Below are 17,995 nucleotides of genomic sequence, written 5' to 3' on the forward strand. Positions count from 1 at the left end.
TCGCGGCAACCTCTAACATATCGACGAATGGTGGCAGCAAGTTTGGGCCAGCAGTATGCCTGGCGAGTGCGTGCAAAGCCCAAGTGTCCAGCAGTGGGTTCGTCATGGCAAGCATGAAGGATTTCATCGTGGAGATCTGCAGGGGTGACCAGAAGATAGGCTCGGTCACTGTTGCCGGCGCTTTTCTTGTGGAGGATTCCGTCGCGCGTACAGAAGGATGACAAGTTCTTAGCAGACAGTCGAGATACTGTAGAATCGAAACATTCCAGATGATCGATCACAGTTTTGAGGTCTGGATCAGCCCGTTCCGGGCCTTTAAATCAGAGGAACTGATAATGCCAAGAAAATGGGCGTCTTCGTCCGTACTGTCATGGGCCAACTCCACGGGTGATCGAGACAGTGTGTCAGCATCTTCATGTTTACGTCCAGATTTATAAACGACAGAGTAATCAAATTCCTGCATACGAAGACTCCACCGTCCAAGATGTCCTGATGGGTCTCTGAGACTAGCCAGCCAACACGAAGCATGATGATCTGTCACAACTCTAAATTTACGGCCGTAGAGGTAAGGTCGGAATTTCATTGTGGCCCAAACGACGGCGAGACACTCCTTTTCAGAAGTTGAATAGTTTGATTCTGCCCGAGAAAGGGTGCGGCTGGCATAAGTGATCACTTTTTCCTCGCCTTGCTGGTGCTAGATCAGAACAGCACCCAGACCGACGTTGCTGGCGTTGGTGTGAATTTCGGTGGCGGCGTCCTCATCGAAGTGTGCAAGAACGGGGGGGGTTGTGCAGCCGTTGGCATAGATCGGTGAATGCCTCCTGCTGCTCGGAAGACCAGACATACGGGATGTCATCACGTGTCAGGTGCGTCAAAGGTTCTGCAATCTTGGAAAAGTCATCAATGAAACGGCGATAGTACACGCACAGGCCCAGGAAACGTCGGACTGCTTTCTTCGTGGTAGGAATGGGGAAGTTGGCTACAGTGGCTGTTTTGTCAGGATGAGGCCGAACACCGTCAGCGCTAACGAGAAATTTCAGCTGCCGATATCCAAAGTGACATTTTTCCGGTTTGAGTGTCAAATCGGCCGAGCGAAGAGCTTCCAATACCTTTCGCAGCCGTTTAAGATGTGGGTCAAACATTTCTGAAAACACGATGACGTCGTCCAAATAATCCGAACAGGTTTGCCATTTAAGGCCAGCAAGTATGGTGTCCATCATTCTCTGGAACGTCGCTGGCACTGAACACAGACCGAAAGGCAATACTTTAAATTCAGATAAGCCTTCCGGAGTCACAAAGGCAGTCTTTTTCCGATCGCGCTGATCAACTTCCATCTGCCAATAATCACTTTTTAAATCGATAGAGGAAAAGAATTTGGCCTTGCGAAGTCGGTCGAGCAAATCGTTGATATGGGGCAATGGATATACATCTTTTTATGATGTCATTCAGTTTCCTGTAATCAACACAAAAGTGCAGCATGCCATCCTTTTTCTTAACCAACACGACTGATGACGACCACGGACTTTTAGACGGCTGAATAACATCATCATTAAGCATTTCCTGGACTTGTGTCCGAATTGCTTTATGTTCTTTGGCCGAAACACGGTACGGCTGCTGTCGGGCATCGTCAGATGTTAAGATGCGATGCTTGGTGATAGAAGTTTGCCTGACTTTCGATGATGAGGCAAAGCACGGGGCATACTCCAGCAGTAAGTAACGCAGGTCGCGTTGTTGACAGGCAGAAAGGTCACTGCTAAGATCGATGTGGTCTAGAGCACCAGGAGTATCAATAATGTCAGACGCAAAGCATTCGGAAACTTCGTTTAGCAGATCGGCGAAAGCGATGGCAGTAGAACGATACAGGTGGCAAGATTCATTCGTGTAGTTTGTGACGAGAAGCTCAGAGTGACCACTACTGAGAATAATTAAGCGAACAAAAGCGAACGGTTGGCTTCAGCAATTATCGGCCCGTCACGTAGTTCGTCGCACAAAACACTCACAAACATGCTGGAGCGGGGAGGCACTGAGATACACTCGGCTGAAACTCGTAGGGCGCACGTATGTTGGCCGTCGGTGGGGCTGGCAGCCGCTTTCTCCATTGAGAACTAGACCGTTCGCTGTCGGAGATCAATGATGGCGCCATATTCCTGCAGGAAATCCACACCGAGAATCAAATCACCAGAACATTCCGGGAGAACGACGCAGCTGACAACAAACGTTGACGTACGAATCTAGATTCTAGCCGGGCCCTGTCCAATAGAAGTAATTACATGCTCCCCAGCCGTGCGTATCTGCATGCTACACCGTGGTGTCATGACCTTCCTAAGATGCGCTGCCAGTTTACTACTAAAAATTGAAAAGGCTGCTCCGGTATCCACTGAAGCACTGATGTAATGACCATCGATGCACACAGGGATGTCCAGCGATAGCCGGTCTCGTGAACCAAATGCTGTCGTTTCTGCTCCAAAATCCATATCTGTTCTTATTGGGGGGACTTCTTTGTGCTGACATTTAGCGGCCCCGCCCCCGGAGGTCGCTCTACTCAGTTTTCTCGGTGGGGGCTTGGCGAGCGACCAGGCAGTGCTCGCAGGAAGTCACCAGTTGTTGAAGGGGATGACCGACGTGGGGATGGAGACCTGGATTGTCGGCTTGCCATCTGGAGGTTCTTTTGTGTGAGGTTGTCTTTAATGTCACGAGGTCGTTGACCGAACATGCGTCTAGGTGCGTTGGCATAAAAACCCTCCAGTCCGAGTTCCCGATAAGGGCACCATCGAAAAATGTGACCAGGTTCCCCACAGTGGTAGCAAAGGCGGCGGCTTCCAAGGGTCTGACAGACGTCCGTTTGTCGTATGTGTGACCGCGGTGGCCGCACGTACGGCGTTGGTTGCTGTACAGGAATGTATTGTTCTGGCTGCTGGACGGGCATGCACTGGGTTGGTGGTAATGTAGACAACGGAGCTTGGACTGAAACTGGGCGTCGGAGAATGCCAGCCTAAGTCGGACGAGGATAATCAGGAACAGGGGTACTTTGCGCTTCAGCAACATGCAGAGATGGCTGCGTGACTTGCTGAATCTCTTCGCGGATTATATGTGCGAGAGAATCACCCCTGGGTTGGAATTTGCCGCGAACCTTCTGCAGTCCCTCGCGTATAATTGCACGAATAAGATTTTGGAGGTGGTCAGTATTGCTTACAGCAGCTGTAAGAGGCTCAGCAGCAGTCGTAGAGAGGATTGGGCTGTCGTAGACAACCGAGTGCTGGTGCAGGGTCTTTTCCATCGTGACCGCCTCTGTTAAAAATGAGTTAACTGTAGTTCGTGGGCTACACACAAGACCAAAAAGCTGTTCTTTAACCCCACGCATCAGGTGGCGCAGCTTTCTGTCTTCAGACATGTTGGGAACCGCTCGTCGAAATAGTTTCGTCATGTCCTCAACATCATGACGGACTCATTTGGCATCTGTAACCGAGATTGTAGAGCACGTTCTGCTCGTTCGTGCCTATCCAGGCTGACATACGCCTCTATGATAAGATGGCGGAACTGAGGCCATGATGTTAATGTGCCTTCTCGGTTCTCATGCCATGTCAAAGCATGGTCTTCCAGGCAGAAATAGCGTTTCATGACTTTAAGTCGTCGTCCCACTGATTAAAGGATGCGACTCGTTCGGACTGAGTTAGCCAGTCCTCAACGTCTTCATGCGCAGTGCCATGGAACGATGTCAGCACTCGGGAATTTTGAAGGTAAACAGGAGTACCTTGCATGACTGACGTAGTGCTTTGCATTGCTGGCCGGAGGCTCGTTGTTGAAATGAACTCTAAGGGCCCGTGTTCGGGAAGAAGGCCCAGGTTCCTCCGGCTGACGCGATGAACTGGCATGTCCACAGGCAAAAGGTCGGTGTCGTTGGTTCGTGGAGGGGCGTGCGGCATTGAGAGGACAATTACCCGGTCTGCTCCACCAAAACTGTCACGAAGACAGGGATTTATGGGAAGCGGCAACAGGGGCAGAGACACACAGTCAAGGCAGGGGTTCATGGGAAACAGTAACACAGAGACACAGGCTCAAGAGTCTACAGTCCTAGCCAGCTGAAGCTCGGGAGAGTCTCTAACTTCGTCTTTCAGGCGCTACCCCAAACCACCAGGTGGCAATATCTTATAGAGCTCGTTCGAAATAATTGGGGCGCTGCATTTAAGAATCTTATCATAGTTATTTCTGATTCTATAACAGTAATCGATTTTTGTGTGATAGGCGTTAACAAGTTAACGAAATCAATGTAATCAGTCAATTGATAAATTAAACAAATGAAAAAAATGGGAAAGGGGGTTCAAAGGTGTCCAAATGTTCAGAATGAAAACACAATATATTTTTTGATGCTAATTAAAACATGTATAATTGGTCAAATAATTCTTTGTAATTGAAAAAAAATTGAAAAAAGAAGGGGTTCAAAGGTTAAGATTCACTAGTACGTCGGCAATGACGTTGACCAACGAGGGATATAGTACAGCTTGGTGAGCATTTTTTCTTGATTTCAAACACAGGTACACAGTGCAAGGTAACTGTCAGGAGGTATTTTGTTTTCATAGAACTCAGCTGTTTGTTAAGACACTACTTCGTGCTGGAACATTCGGCACTACCAGCTGTTCACTCTTAGCTGAAGACCAAAAATAATATTGTCATGCTAATGACGACGATGAAGGATGGTGATGGTGTGACAGAAGAGGAGGAAGAAGCGTTGGTTTCAGGGCGCTAGTAGGCTTCATCTTGTTCCGATACATCAGCACTGTAAATAAACACCCCTTCTTATTTCATCGTAACAACTTGGTGGAAGGTGCTCCGTACGATCCCCTCGATCCCTACCTACAGCGCTGCAAGGCCAACCGGAGCTTCGACGTAGTCGCCGCATCGCTGGACTGCCACCGCTCACGACCATTATGGACCACACCGACACAAACCATGCAAGCCGCGACGCTGCAAGCCAGGCTGGCGGCATGCCTGCCCACTCCAACCCAATTCCGTCCCAGCCTTACCGGTAACCACGACCTTTTGCCAGAGAAGAAGGTGAGGACGTTGAGAAGTGGCTACTTGATTATCAACGAGTTAGTCGGTACAACCGGTGGGACCCCCTTACCATGCTAACAAACGTCGTTTTCTTTCTCACTCACACGGCTCTGACCTGGTTTGAGAATAACGAGGATAACTTAATGACTTGGGAACGGTTCGCCACCGAGTTAAAACTCCGTTTTGGCGACTCTGTGCCCAGCAAAAAGCGGGCTGAGCAGACCCTTGCACAAAGAGCTCAATTGCCCGATGAAACTTGTACAACTTACACAGAAGAGATCCTGAAGTTGTGCAAATGTGTCAATTCCAACATGCCCGAGGAAGACAGAGTCGGTCACATTTTGAAAGGTATCGCGGCGGGCGTGTACAACTTCTTAATCGCCAAAGACAGCCTTGACACTGTCTCCGATGTCATTAGACACATCCGCGCGTTTCAAGCTTTTAAAACACATCGTATTGCGCCGAAATTTGAGCGGCTGGCCAACGTGCCTACCGTGGCCAGTCTTGATGACCATGCCCAACTAGATCTTCCGTCAACTATCCGGCAAATCGTGCGCGAAGAACTTCTACGGATCAACACGCTTCCCCTGCATGAATCTGCTGAGGTTTCTGTCCAGAGGGCCTCTAGACGGCCGGCTTCACCACCACAAGCGATTCAAGTACAGCATTTCTCTCAAGCTCCTGAAATTGCAGCTTCTATTGACTACCCGCCAATGCATTTTGCCAACCCGACTGCGTCGATGCTTGAAGCCCCAAGGTATGACGTCACCTCAAGTGCACCTAGATCTTCTATTCGATCTACAAGGATTCCTGTGCAGTGAGCATTCAGCCAGACCTACGATGCGCCCTGCTGTGCCTGGCTCGTATCCACAACACCATTTTATACCTTCCCCACCGATATGCTACCGCTGCGGCGTCGAAGGTCACATCGCCAGGTACTGCCGCAGTAGGTTCCCGCCACGCTATAACCGCCCGGTGCCTCCAGCAGTACCCAACAATCGGCAATACAGCCCCGTTTTCCAGCAATCCACTCCCCGTGGGTACTTCGGCAACATCCAGAACGGGAATCTCCGCGACCATTCCCCAGCATCTGAGCGAAGTGTTACTCCTCCACCCGCCTTCCGTGCCCGTCGTTCTCCATCACCGCGGCGGCGCCCCATGCCGCCCCATTCGGAAAACTAACCAGCGCGACCGATGGGGGTGAGGCCGCTGGAAATGTGCTGTGTGCCAACATCCCTCCAACTGCAATGCTCAAAAACAAAATTCGTGTGTTCATTGATGGTGTGTGTACATTAGCTTTGGTAGATACGGGTGCGACTGTGTCTGTGATGAGTAATCAGTTTAGGCGCTTGTTGGGACGCAAAGTGATGTTTGAATATGACCGTGCTTCAACGTTTTGTGGTGTGAGTGGAGAAGCGTTGCGACCACTGGGTGTGTGTAGTGCGCAAGTGTCTGTGGGTGGTGCAAGTTTTCAAGCCGAATTCGTAGTCTTACCCCACTCTACGCATGACATCATTTTAGGAATGGACTTCTTGAAGTTTTGTGGCGCTACCGTGGACTGCCGAAGTCAAGAGGTTCATTTTGATGGCTCGCATCTGCCGACACTTTTTGAAAGTGGCCGTGATGAAGAAACAGTTTTTAGTATTATTGAAGACACCGTAGTTCCACCCTTGTCTGCCATGTTCGTCCCCGTATCCGTTCCACTTCTTGAGAAGGTTTCATTCCAGGCCGTGGTGCACCCAGTTCACTCAGCATGCCTGAAGAAAAATGTAATTATCCCTCACTGTATGACCTCCGTGCATCACTGTAGTGCCTCGTTATGGACCATCAATCCATCGTCCGAACCCGCAGTTTTACCAACGGGATTGAAGCTTGCCTACTGTGGACCCGATGCGCCCCACGTCGTTGCTTTGGTCACAGATGCTACGAGTGCCACCGTACCTCTGCCTGCTGATGAAACTTCGATCATCCGCATGATCAGCGCCGATCTCAGCTCACCTCAACGCCGTACTCTTGTGGATATTCTTTTACCTTTTTCGCCCATGTTTGACTTTTCTGAAACAGATGGACCAACCTCTCGCCCTGCACATCGGACCCATCATAGCATCGACACTGGTTCGGCTCGTCCCATTCGTCAAAAGCCATATCGCGTGTCCCCATCTGAGCGCAAAGTCATTCATGAGCAAGTGGAGGACATGCTGCGGAAGAAGGTGATACAGGAGTCATCTAGCCCCTGGGCTGCCCCTGTTATTCTTGTACGCAAGAAAGACGGTTCGTGGCGATTCTGCGTCGATTATCGGCGTCTAAATTCTGTTACGAAAAAGGACGTCTATCCTCTTCCTCGCATAGACGATGCCCTCGACTGCCTCTCTGGTGCGTCCTATTTTTCTTGTCTTGATCTCAGATCTGGCTACTGGCAAATTCCAATGGACCCTGCGGATAAGAAAAAAACAGCCTTCGTAACGCCAGATGGCCTTTATGAGTTTAATGTTATGCCATTCGGGCTGTGTAATGCACCAGCCACATTTGAACGCTTTATGGACACAGTTTTGCGCGGCTTAAAATGGGACATTTGTCTTTGCTATCTGGACGATGTCGTCATATCTGGGAAATCCTTCCAAGAACACAATGACCGTCTAGTACGTGTCTTGAATTGTCTGCACAACGCCGCCCTAATTCTGAACTCCAAAAAGTGCCGCTTTGGAGAGCGCCAAGCGCTGGTGCTAGGACACCTTGTCAATGGTGATGGTGTAATGCCGGATCCCCAGAAAACTGCCGCTGTTGAGTCTTTTAAACCCCCGCAGACAGTGAAGGAGTTGCGCAGTTTTCTAGGATTGTGCTCGTATTTTAGACGCTTTATACATCGCTTTGCTGACGTTGCTTACCCATTGACGTGCCTTCTCCACAAAAACTCTACTATTAACTGGACACCAGACTGCGACGCGTCATTCCGTCAACTGAAGTTTCTTTTAATATCGAAACCCATCCTACGTCACTTCGATCCTACTGCAATGACAGAAGTACACACGGACGCTAGTGGAATCGGTCTTGGTGCAGTCCTTGTCCAACGGCACGATGAACGAGAGCGTGTTATCGCGTACGCAAGTCGTACCCTGAGCAAACCGGAGCGAAACTACACCGTCACCGAGCAGGAATGCCTAGCTGTAGTTTTCGCTGTGCAGCGTTACCGTTCATATTTGTACGGACGTTCGTTTACTATCGTAACTGACCATCATTCACTCTGTTGGTTGCGGAACCTTCGAGACCCATGTTGTCGCCTCGCACGCTGGGCCCTCCGGTTACAGGAATATGACTTTGCCGTGGTGTACACAAGCGGGAGGCGTCATGCAGATGCAGATTGTCTTTCTAGGATGCCAATGGCCACGACTGGACCTGAAAGCGACGATTTCGACAATTATATATCGACCCTCGAGCCAGCGTTCCCCGACACAAATGTTTTCAAAACAGAACAGCAAAATGATACCAGTCTGCAGCCTCTCTTTGCCCAAGCCAACATACCTACAAGCCGTTTTTGTGTGCGTGATGGCCTCCTATGGAAAAAGAGTTATTCGCCTGTCGGCCAGCGATACCTACTCGTAGTTCCCAAGACGTTGTGCACGGACGTATTGCGTGTTATGCATGATGATCCAACTTCTGGGCATTTGGGATCGGTTCGAACACTCCACCGTGCTCAAGAAAGATTTTACTGGCCCAGAATGCGCTCGACGGTTGAACAATACGTTGCCAGTTGCAAGCAATGTCAACGCCACAAACGTCCAACTGCAACTCCGTCTGGCTTGCTGCACCCTGTGAAGACCCCGACAGCACCGTTTGATCAAGTAGGCATTGACCTCGTAGGTCCGTTTCCGAAGTCCGTGAATGGAAATCGCTGGATTGTAATCTGCGTGGACTATCTCACATGTTACTGTGAAACCGCCGCTCTTCCATCTGCTACGGCGCATCAGGTGTCGCTTTTCTTGCTGCACTCAGTCATCTTACGACACGGGCCGCCATGAATTGTCATCACTGACCGGGGCCGACAATTCACTGCTGATGTTGTTGAAGAGCTCATGCGTTTATGCGCCGTAACTTTCCGACACTCGACGCCATACCATCCCCAGACAAATGGCTTGACTGAGCGCGTCAACAGAGCGCTTATCAACATGCTAGCCATGTATGTGGACGCAGGGCATAAGAACTGGGACACCATACTGCCCTTCATCATGTATGCGTTTAATACCGCCACGCATGAGACGACTGGGTACAGTCCATTTTTTCTGCTCTATGCCAGACCACCACGCTACTCTCTGGATACTATCCTGCCCTTCACAAGCCGTGAAGACCCCTGCCTGGCTGAGACCCTCTGCCTCGCCGAAGAAGCTCGGAGAATCGCCCGATTACGGTCTGGTGCTTCACAAGAACGTTCTAAAGTGCGATACAATGCCAGTCACCGGCGGGTCACGTACTCTGTAGGTGATTTAGTCTGGCTATGGCGTCCAGTTCGGTGCCGTGGCCTACATCAAAAACTCTTGGCCCATTATGACGGCCCATATGTGGTTATCAAACGCATTAGTGATTTAACTTATGGAATAGCCCGCCTGACAGCATCGGGTCGCCGGCCTGCCAAAACCGAACTGTGTCATGTTGCCCGCTTGAAGCCGTGTCAGCCTCGCACGACTCATGAACACGCCCAGAGGGCTTCGTCTGAGTAGGGGGGAAATGTCACGCTAATGACGACGATGAAGGATGGTGATGGTGTGACAGAAGAGGAAGAAGAAGCGTTGGTTTCGGGGCGCTAGTAGGCTTCATCTTGTTCCGATACATCAGCACTTTAAATAAACACCCCTTCTTATTTCATCGTAACAATATGCTTCTCAGGTTCTTCATCCATCGTTCCGCGCAAATCATAATCAGGAGTGAGCTGAAACTGATTGATAACCAGACTCTAGAGGGTCTTGATCTGCGGCTTTTTTTCGCAGACATGGGTGGGCGCTGTTCCCCTCTTCTTTTCCTTTCTTTCAGCAGACTCTTTGTGGGGTACTCGGGAATATTTAGAAAAATTTTGAGACAGCACCAGCTTTCAGGGTGTGCAACATCACGTGTCATGAAGGCTTTGTTTCTATTCGTGACCTGCATGAAGTGTGTCAGAATTAATAAACCTAAAAAACATAGCCTCCTCTGCAGGGAAACTATCCGGGCTGGAATGCAATGACAACCACAGCGAAACTATGAATTAGAAAACTGACACACGTCCTGCCATGTTGCATGGGTTGCATTCTGGCTTGTTAGGCGAAACGCAAAACACACATCCATGTGCTGTGTGATGTCGGTCCATGTTTTGAAGCTCCGGTCATCTCAGTTAAAGCTGAGCAGTTCACTACAGATCACAGCTTGCATGTCGCATCCAGTCGTTAGATCCTAAAATTTTTTTTTTCAGTCGTACTCTAAGCGTCAGCTTGTGAGAACCGCCAAAACACTTAGCTTAACTGGGCCGAAATGCCTTTAACAAACCATAGAATTCTATTGTTGCTGCTTCTGAGCCCCTAGGATAACACGTGCCAACTTTTAAATTAACTTTGCAGGCAGGGGCACGAGAGGGAGTTTTTCTCTGCACAACTGGTAGGCGCGCTGTCGCAACCTGCAGAAAACACCATCTTTATTTTTTTTCTTCACATTGAAGGCATTCTTCGGAACGTGTCAAGGAAAGGGGACAGCCACTCACACCATCTACACTGATGAATTACATAGAAGAGAAAACAGGCCAGCACTAAACAAAACTTACGTGGTGCCATGACTTACGATGCCTGCTAGTCTGCCGCGCGCCAGCACTTCCGGGCTAGCGGCGCTCCCGACAGAAGTGCCAACTTTCACCAAGCGGCAGGAACAGGCAGCGGTGCCTCACTTGGCAATGGTAGTGACGGTGCAGTTTTCACACCTCCCCATTCTAGCCACCCTACTACAGTGCAGTCAACTTATAACGATATTGAGAAAACCTGAAAATCCGATCAATATATCTGGACCGGTGAAAAAAAAAAAAGAAAAAAAAAACACATCCACATATTTTCTCATGCATGTAGGCTTGCCTACTTACTAGCGATGCAGGCTGAACAACGCTAATCATCGTAAAGAGCACTAAAGACTTTATTACAGTATACATCAGTAGCCATAAAATAACTTAAATACTTATACAAGTCGGAAACTCGCGCTCGCTTGAGCAGCAGCGAAAGCTTGACATTCACTGTGAGCGTCGCTTCCAGTAGTGAGTACGCTGGCGGCAGTCCCTTTTGTGTGCACGAAACCAATTAACGACTGGATGAACTGAAGAACATCTCCAGCCTTGATGATCGCTAAACCGTAGAGTGCGAATGTTCGTATTTTTTCACGAGGCTTCCAACCTTGAAACCCTGCCAAAAATCGTGATGAATCTGCCTTTTTATATCGTGAGCTATCACGCCGCCCGTCAATGTGGGCGCCGCCATCTTCCACAGACGCAGAATCGGCGATGGCGATGACGATATGGCCGCAGCAGCACCCTTTGCGTGGCTGCGATTGCGATGATGATGGTGCTAATTTCCTTCCGTTTTCGCTGCATGCGTAACAGCTAAAAAGCTGTTACGTCATTGTCTTTTTAATATTTTATTTTTTATTGAATATTCAGTAAAATTTTCGTGGTAAACACCTGCCGGGCGCCAATAAAGCTATTGTATCCGATGTACCGCCGATAATAGATTGTTATATCTGGTTTGTTACAGTCACAAAACATTGTGCAGACTTTCTGGCATTAATCAGAAATGAATGCTTGCCTTAGTGTATGCTTTTGGTAGAGCTGACCTTTTTTATTAATGTCTTTTTCTTTGCAGACTCTCCCGGATAATACAACACTGTTTTGAAGCTGTTCATTGAGATCCAGTGCCAAAGGTAAACTGTGTTCTGGTGTGGGAAACATTTCACCAAAGTTCAAATGCACTTTACATCATTATAGCCTTTGGATTGCGCTAAGTCTGGCACCTGCATTATGAGCCTATTGTGCCTGACTGAGTTTCAACAGTAGTAGCTTGGTAAAGCTTTATTGATCATTTTTTTTTCCTTTTTCTGCCCTACTTTGTGTAAAGATATATATTTGTCCTTTGCATAATGGAGATCCTAATAAAGACTGCAAAACATTCTACTGACAGCATGTTATTTATGCGCGCCTAAAATGAGAGCTTGCTGTGTTGTTTGGTTGCCAAAAGCTGCCTTTGCTGAAAGAAATGGTTTTAATCATTCAGCCACCTGATGAGTCATATTTTTCACCATAGCTTGGGAAGTTGTACCAGAGCCATAGGCTTCATTTTTCAATCAGTCATTACTGATTGAAGTTTCAAATTTTGTGCGTTTACATTCAAAAGCATTACACGTGCCACCAAAACAAAAGCTGGTGGTGGTGGCCGTGGCACGAAAAGTTACAAGCATGCCTTTGGCAGTTGGCAGGTGCCAAAGCCGGACAAAGGTAGGTCAGTGGTTTGGGCGACATTGCTAGAGGCCATCCCAGGTGGATGCCTTGAGCAGTGAAGCTGGTTTGTTGAACAATTTCCAGTTAATGAACTAGTTCATGCTCACATTTTGATTCACCCCTATGGACAGTACTGCTGCTAGAAGCATTGTTAATCAAACAGAATACACAAACACGCATAAGTAATCCTTCAATAGTTATATCACTGAAAAAGCGCATTTTTTATGTCCTCTTTCTTCTTGGTCGGAGCACGTTCTCACGCAAATACAATATTTATTTCTTATTTTCTTCTGTTTCTTTTTTGAAATAGATCAGTTGTAAGTCCAGGGATGTTTTTTGTGCACCTCCTCTTTCCGCCTTCGCTGGTTCCACCTTTGTAAGCATTATCAACGAGCTAGCCCAGCAAATTATGCTCTTGAAGGATTAAAGAGACTTTAGCACAACTTGGTGAAACAAATGGCATATCGCTTGCCAACATGTAGCACTCCTTAAAGTATTTTTTTATATTCCACCTAATTAGCTAATTAACTAGGAATAATTGTGCAAAGTGTTTAATATTCAGTTTATGGCCAAGTGTGTTCCATTAGGTTGTTGAGGGGTTCAGGAAGTGCCTATTCAGTTTTTTTCTGCTAACGTATCTCTTGCTTGGCTTTTTTTTGTATTTAAAGAAAGCTCACAATATATGTAAGAATACTATGTGAGTGCATTCGTGCGCTGCATATTTTAGTGCATGTGTTGAATGAATAAGACATGCGTACTGTTTGTGCCCAAGTAAGAGGCTGCTACACAATGGTAGAAACAAACAAAGTTATGTCTACCATCAGTTGCGTGACTTCATTGCTTTTTTTGCCACCGTGATAGCTCATTAAAATCTGAATTGTCTGTAGGTGGCCAGCCCATTACTTATCGCTGTCACAGTTCAGGCTTTCTGCATTTTGCTGAATGTGCTGCTGCACCCTTAGACTGTGGTGATAGTGGTGACCGTTGACTTCGGCATGGTCAACAAGAGGGGATTATGAAGTGGGGAGGGGATCAACGTCATCTATGAAGCACGGCTCTTTGTTGCTGGCGCTGCCAAAAGGCGTTGCAAGTAAGACCGCTAAAAGGCTAAAAAAATTGTCTGTAGGTGTTTTCTTGGGAACATCGGGCATAATTTCAGGTATACAGTCGTGCCTCATTAACAACACCTCCGTTAAAATTGACGACTCGTATTATGGAAACATTTGCGAGGACCAAGGCTAAAAAAAAATTACCTAGCACGAAAAGTCATTGGGTCATAAAAACGCCGTTTACCAGCACAGCAGCCTGCAGTCGACTTTGGTTCATGACCAAGTCTCCACACATGCCTTGAGGCAGCATGAGGTATACCTAGATAATGGCTGAAAGTTATTTTTCAGGCATCCAAGTATCTTCTGTGCCAAAGTCTACGGTTTCATGGTCACACAGATAAGGAAGGCGATTTCCACCAGTACTGATGTCACAAGCAGAAGATAGTGAACAGTTCACAACTTGGTTGACAAGATATATGACTTACACCTCTTCATTGCTGCAAAATGAGATAATTAACCATTTTGGAAAGATTGTGAAAGAAACACTGAGCAGCATTATTACAAAAAACAACTATGCCATATTTGTAGATGTTGCCAGTGTTGAGCATGTGCATGTGCAATGCTGATTAGCACCTCGGACCGAGTGAAATATTCCTGGGTCTGTGCACTTTGTCAAACACCAAAGGTGTGACATGTAGTTTTTGAACACGGAGGGGCTTCTGTCACTTTTCGGTTGCAGGGCGCAAACTTTTGATGAAGATGCGAACATGAGCGGGGAGTATGGCTGTTAGGCAATCATACAATCTAAAAACTCGCTTGCAGTTTACGCTCTTTGTGGAGCACGCAACTTGAACTTCGTAGTCGCAAGCTGCTGTCCAGAGCTTCGAGAGGCCATTATGCTATGAGAGATCTGGGCACACTTTCAGTGTGATCTGTCAAATTTAAGCAGCTTTTCAAAGCGAAAATCAAGCAAAAGTAGCAAACCCTTATGTCCAGTGATCTTCATGTGTAGGAGGTCAGAAATTTCCACTGCGTTGAACGAGCTTGATGCTGTGATCGTGTCCACTAAACAAATGACAGATGACGCACCTGCTGAATGGTCACCGAAATTAAGAGATTCGGCACAGCAAAGAATCTGGCAACACATAGCTCCAGTTTACATCGCATTCCTGGTGTTCTCTTTGACAGAGGACTTTCACGTGTACCTGGAAGGATGCTCGTCCACCGTGTGCGGAATGTTGCAGATGGTTGAGAGCTAAGAGAGAGTTAAAAAAATTGCACTTCAAAGAAAACTTCAATGACGTTTATAGAAAGCCGTTAAAGCTGCCGAAGCTGCCGTACATGCAGTGGAAGCTCCTGTAGACCACGACAGCACCCCACAATGTACCAACAGAGAAGTCACCGAAGTGCCTCTCTGAACTAGGCCACACATTCGGCGTGTCTTTTTTTTTTCCACTTATACTGATTTGACTGGCAGGCATCGAAAGACGACTTGACCTCGCCTCGGAGGGCATAGTAACATAAAAAGAAACGATCTTGAAAAAGGGACCCCCAGAAGCCGACATTGAAGGGATCCACCTCTGCAACGAAGTCAATTGTGGGAAACATGGCTCGAGTGCTCTTATGCATGAAAAACAGCCCGATTTGAAGTTTGTGGAAGGCGTAGTAGAAGTACTTCGAAATATGAACGAATCAGCCCGCCAGTATTTTAAGGAAGTAGACACTACTGTTAAGATTATAACAGTGATGCCAATATCCTCGTGTGAGCCAGAACAGCCTTTCAGTACTCTGAAGAGACTGACTACATTGCGTCGGTGTACTATGGAGGAGAAACTTGTGCAGTATAGCAGTAGCGCATGTCCATCAATATATTGGGTCAATATTAGCATAACGAATCTGATGAAAAGAAATTCAGTACCTGTCCCAGTCCTGCTTTGGTTTCTGGACCTCCTGAAGAGGTTTAAAATTGTGCAAGTTACTTTATGCAATGTATTTGTGACAGCGTAAGTGCATGTCGGGTTTGGTGTTACTCGACACATTTGGTTCCATGAAAGACTAACCCGACCAAACAGCTTTGGCTGAATTGTGTTAGGGGCCTTTTTTTCTATTTTATATCTATATTTATCTGAACTACATTTTATGGTGTACAATAAAGATGGCGATAATGGTAACTCTGTCACTGTGGTCTACACCTATCTATTGCTTGAACCCGCTGCTGGTGAGCAATTCAGATGTGCTGATTGAATTCCTTCAGCGGGCTACGCCTCTCAGGTGTTTCTCTGTTGATGCGAAAGATCTGTTCTACAACATCCCTCCACGGATGGCCATCCTCGTTGTTGAAGCAATTTATGCTTACGGAGTACTATTGAAGTTTCAAAATGAAAATGGGATGAGCACTGACCGTTTTTTAGGTCTGCTGATCCTGGAGCAAGAAGAAGGAATTAGCATAAGATCTTCGATTACTCCTATATTGTCACGTAGTGGCGACAAGGTTGGCGACACAAATGAAGGGGGTCGATGATTGCACTAAAGAAACTCTTTATTTGGGCTGACTTGCGCCCGCAAAAGAAATAAGCAACTCGGCGGCGGCGATAGAAACAAACGTGCTCGTCGATCGTCGAACAAAGAATGCTCGTCACACTCGGCAACGCTCAATTTAAAGGCTGCACAGAAGAATCTAGATAACGTCGCAAACAGCTACCAGCACGGGCTGGAACATTGTGAAAAGACAAGCGAGTGGCCGGAACCTTCGAGACAGATCTCGGTGCGTCTTGCGCTACAACAAAACTGATAAAGGTGTGACTCGCGACATCGAGCAGTAACAAACAAAAATTACGGAACTGATACGCGGTCCGGAATCAGAGTGATAAGCCTGTATGCCGGCGGCTGTTAAAAAACAACAAATACTGTTTTGAAGGTTTCGCGGCATTACTCCCCCCTTAAAAAAACATCGCCTCGATGTTTCAAAACAAAGAAACCTAAACATAAACACTGCAAAGTTTAAACACCACAGATTCTTTAACGCGCGTAATATGGCTTCAGTCGTACAACATGTACAATTTCTGGGCGTGCGCGTCGCCGTTGTGATGCTGATGTTCCGTCGGGAATGACTTCATAGTCCAGTGGTCCGACGCGGCGAAGGATTTTGTATGGCCCAAAGTATCGACGCAACAACTTTTCACTTAATCCGCGACGGCGAATTGGTGTCCAAACCCACACTTGGTCTCCTGGATTGTACTCTGCGTGGCGTCGTCGTAAATTGTATCGTCGGCTGTCGGTGCGCTGTTGGTCTTTAATACGCAGCCGTGCGAGTCGTCGGGCTTCCTCTGCACGCTGCAGGTAGGCGGCGACGTCAAGGTTGTTTTCGCTGGTTACGTGCGGCAGCATTGCGTCGAGCGTCGTCGTGGGCTCCCTGCCGTACACAAGCTTAAACGGGGTCGCTCTGGTCGTCTCCTGGACTGCCGTGTTATACGCGAAGATCACGTACGGCAAGATGGCGTCCCAGGTCTTGTGTTCAGCGTCGACGTACATAGCGATCATGTCCGCGATCGTTTTGTTCAGGCGCTCCGTAAGGCCATTGGTCTGGGGATGGTACGCAGTTGTTCGTCGATGGCTTGTGTGACTGTATTCCAGGATGGCTTGCGTCAACTCTGCCGTAAACGCTGTTCCCCTGTCCGTGATGAGCACTTCTGGGGCGCCGTGTCGCAAGAGAATTTGTTCGACAAAAAATTTGGCGACTTCTGCCGCGGTACCATTTGGTAGTGCTCTTGCTTTGGCGTAACGGGTAAGGTAGTGAGTGGCCACGATGATCCACTTGTTACCCATAGACGAAGATGGAAAGGGGCCGAGGAGATCCATCCCAATTTGTTGAAAGGGCACGATTGGGGGCGGAATAGGGTTTAGTAGTCCTGCTGGTCTGTTCGGCGGCGTCTTGCGTCGTTGGCACTCACGACACGTCTTCACGTAGTGGGCAACTTCGGCAGGCAGTCGCGGCCAGTAATACTTCTCCTGGATTCGACGCAATGTGCGCGCAAATCCGAGGTGGCCTGCTGTGGGCTCATCGTGCAACGCCTGCAGAATTTCTTGCCGAAGGGTTTTAGGCACTACGAGAAGCTGCGTGGTCTTGTTAGGTGCGAAGTTCTTCTTCACGAGGAGGCCATTGTTTAACGTGAAGGATGGTAAATGTCGCCTGAACACACCAGGAGGGGAAGCGGTCTTTCCTTCCAAGTAATCGGCTAGCGCTTTCAGCTCAGGGTCTGATCGCTGTTGTTCTGCGAAACTGCTGGCGCTTACCGGTCCCAAAAAGGCGTCGTCATCGTCCTTCGGGGGAGCATCGACCGGAGCGCGGGATAAGCAGTCTGCGTCGGAATGCTTCCGGCCCGACTTATAGACTACAGTCATG

The 17,995-nt window shown here is 48.0% G+C and overlaps 1 protein-coding gene across 1 annotated transcript in view; it reads left to right on the forward strand.

Moving 5' to 3' along the window:
* The window catches only part of LOC146188185 (cytochrome P450 3A11-like), a 123,997-nt gene extending 111,777 nt beyond the window's left edge, over window positions 1-12,220 (forward strand). The window contains exon 15 of the mRNA XM_084603666.1: window positions 11,913-12,220. The gene's annotated coding sequence lies outside the window, so the exon portion shown is untranslated. The remainder of the gene's footprint in view (window positions 1-11,912) is intronic.
* The last annotated feature ends 5,775 nt before the right edge of the window (window positions 12,221-17,995 follow it).

The sequence above is a fragment of the Amblyomma maculatum genome, chromosome 5 (genome assembly GCF_055883805.1).
Source record: "Amblyomma maculatum isolate TAMU_Amacu chromosome 5, ASM5588380v1, whole genome shotgun sequence".
In the NCBI taxonomy this organism is placed as follows: Eukaryota; Metazoa; Arthropoda; class Arachnida; order Ixodida; family Ixodidae; genus Amblyomma; species Amblyomma maculatum.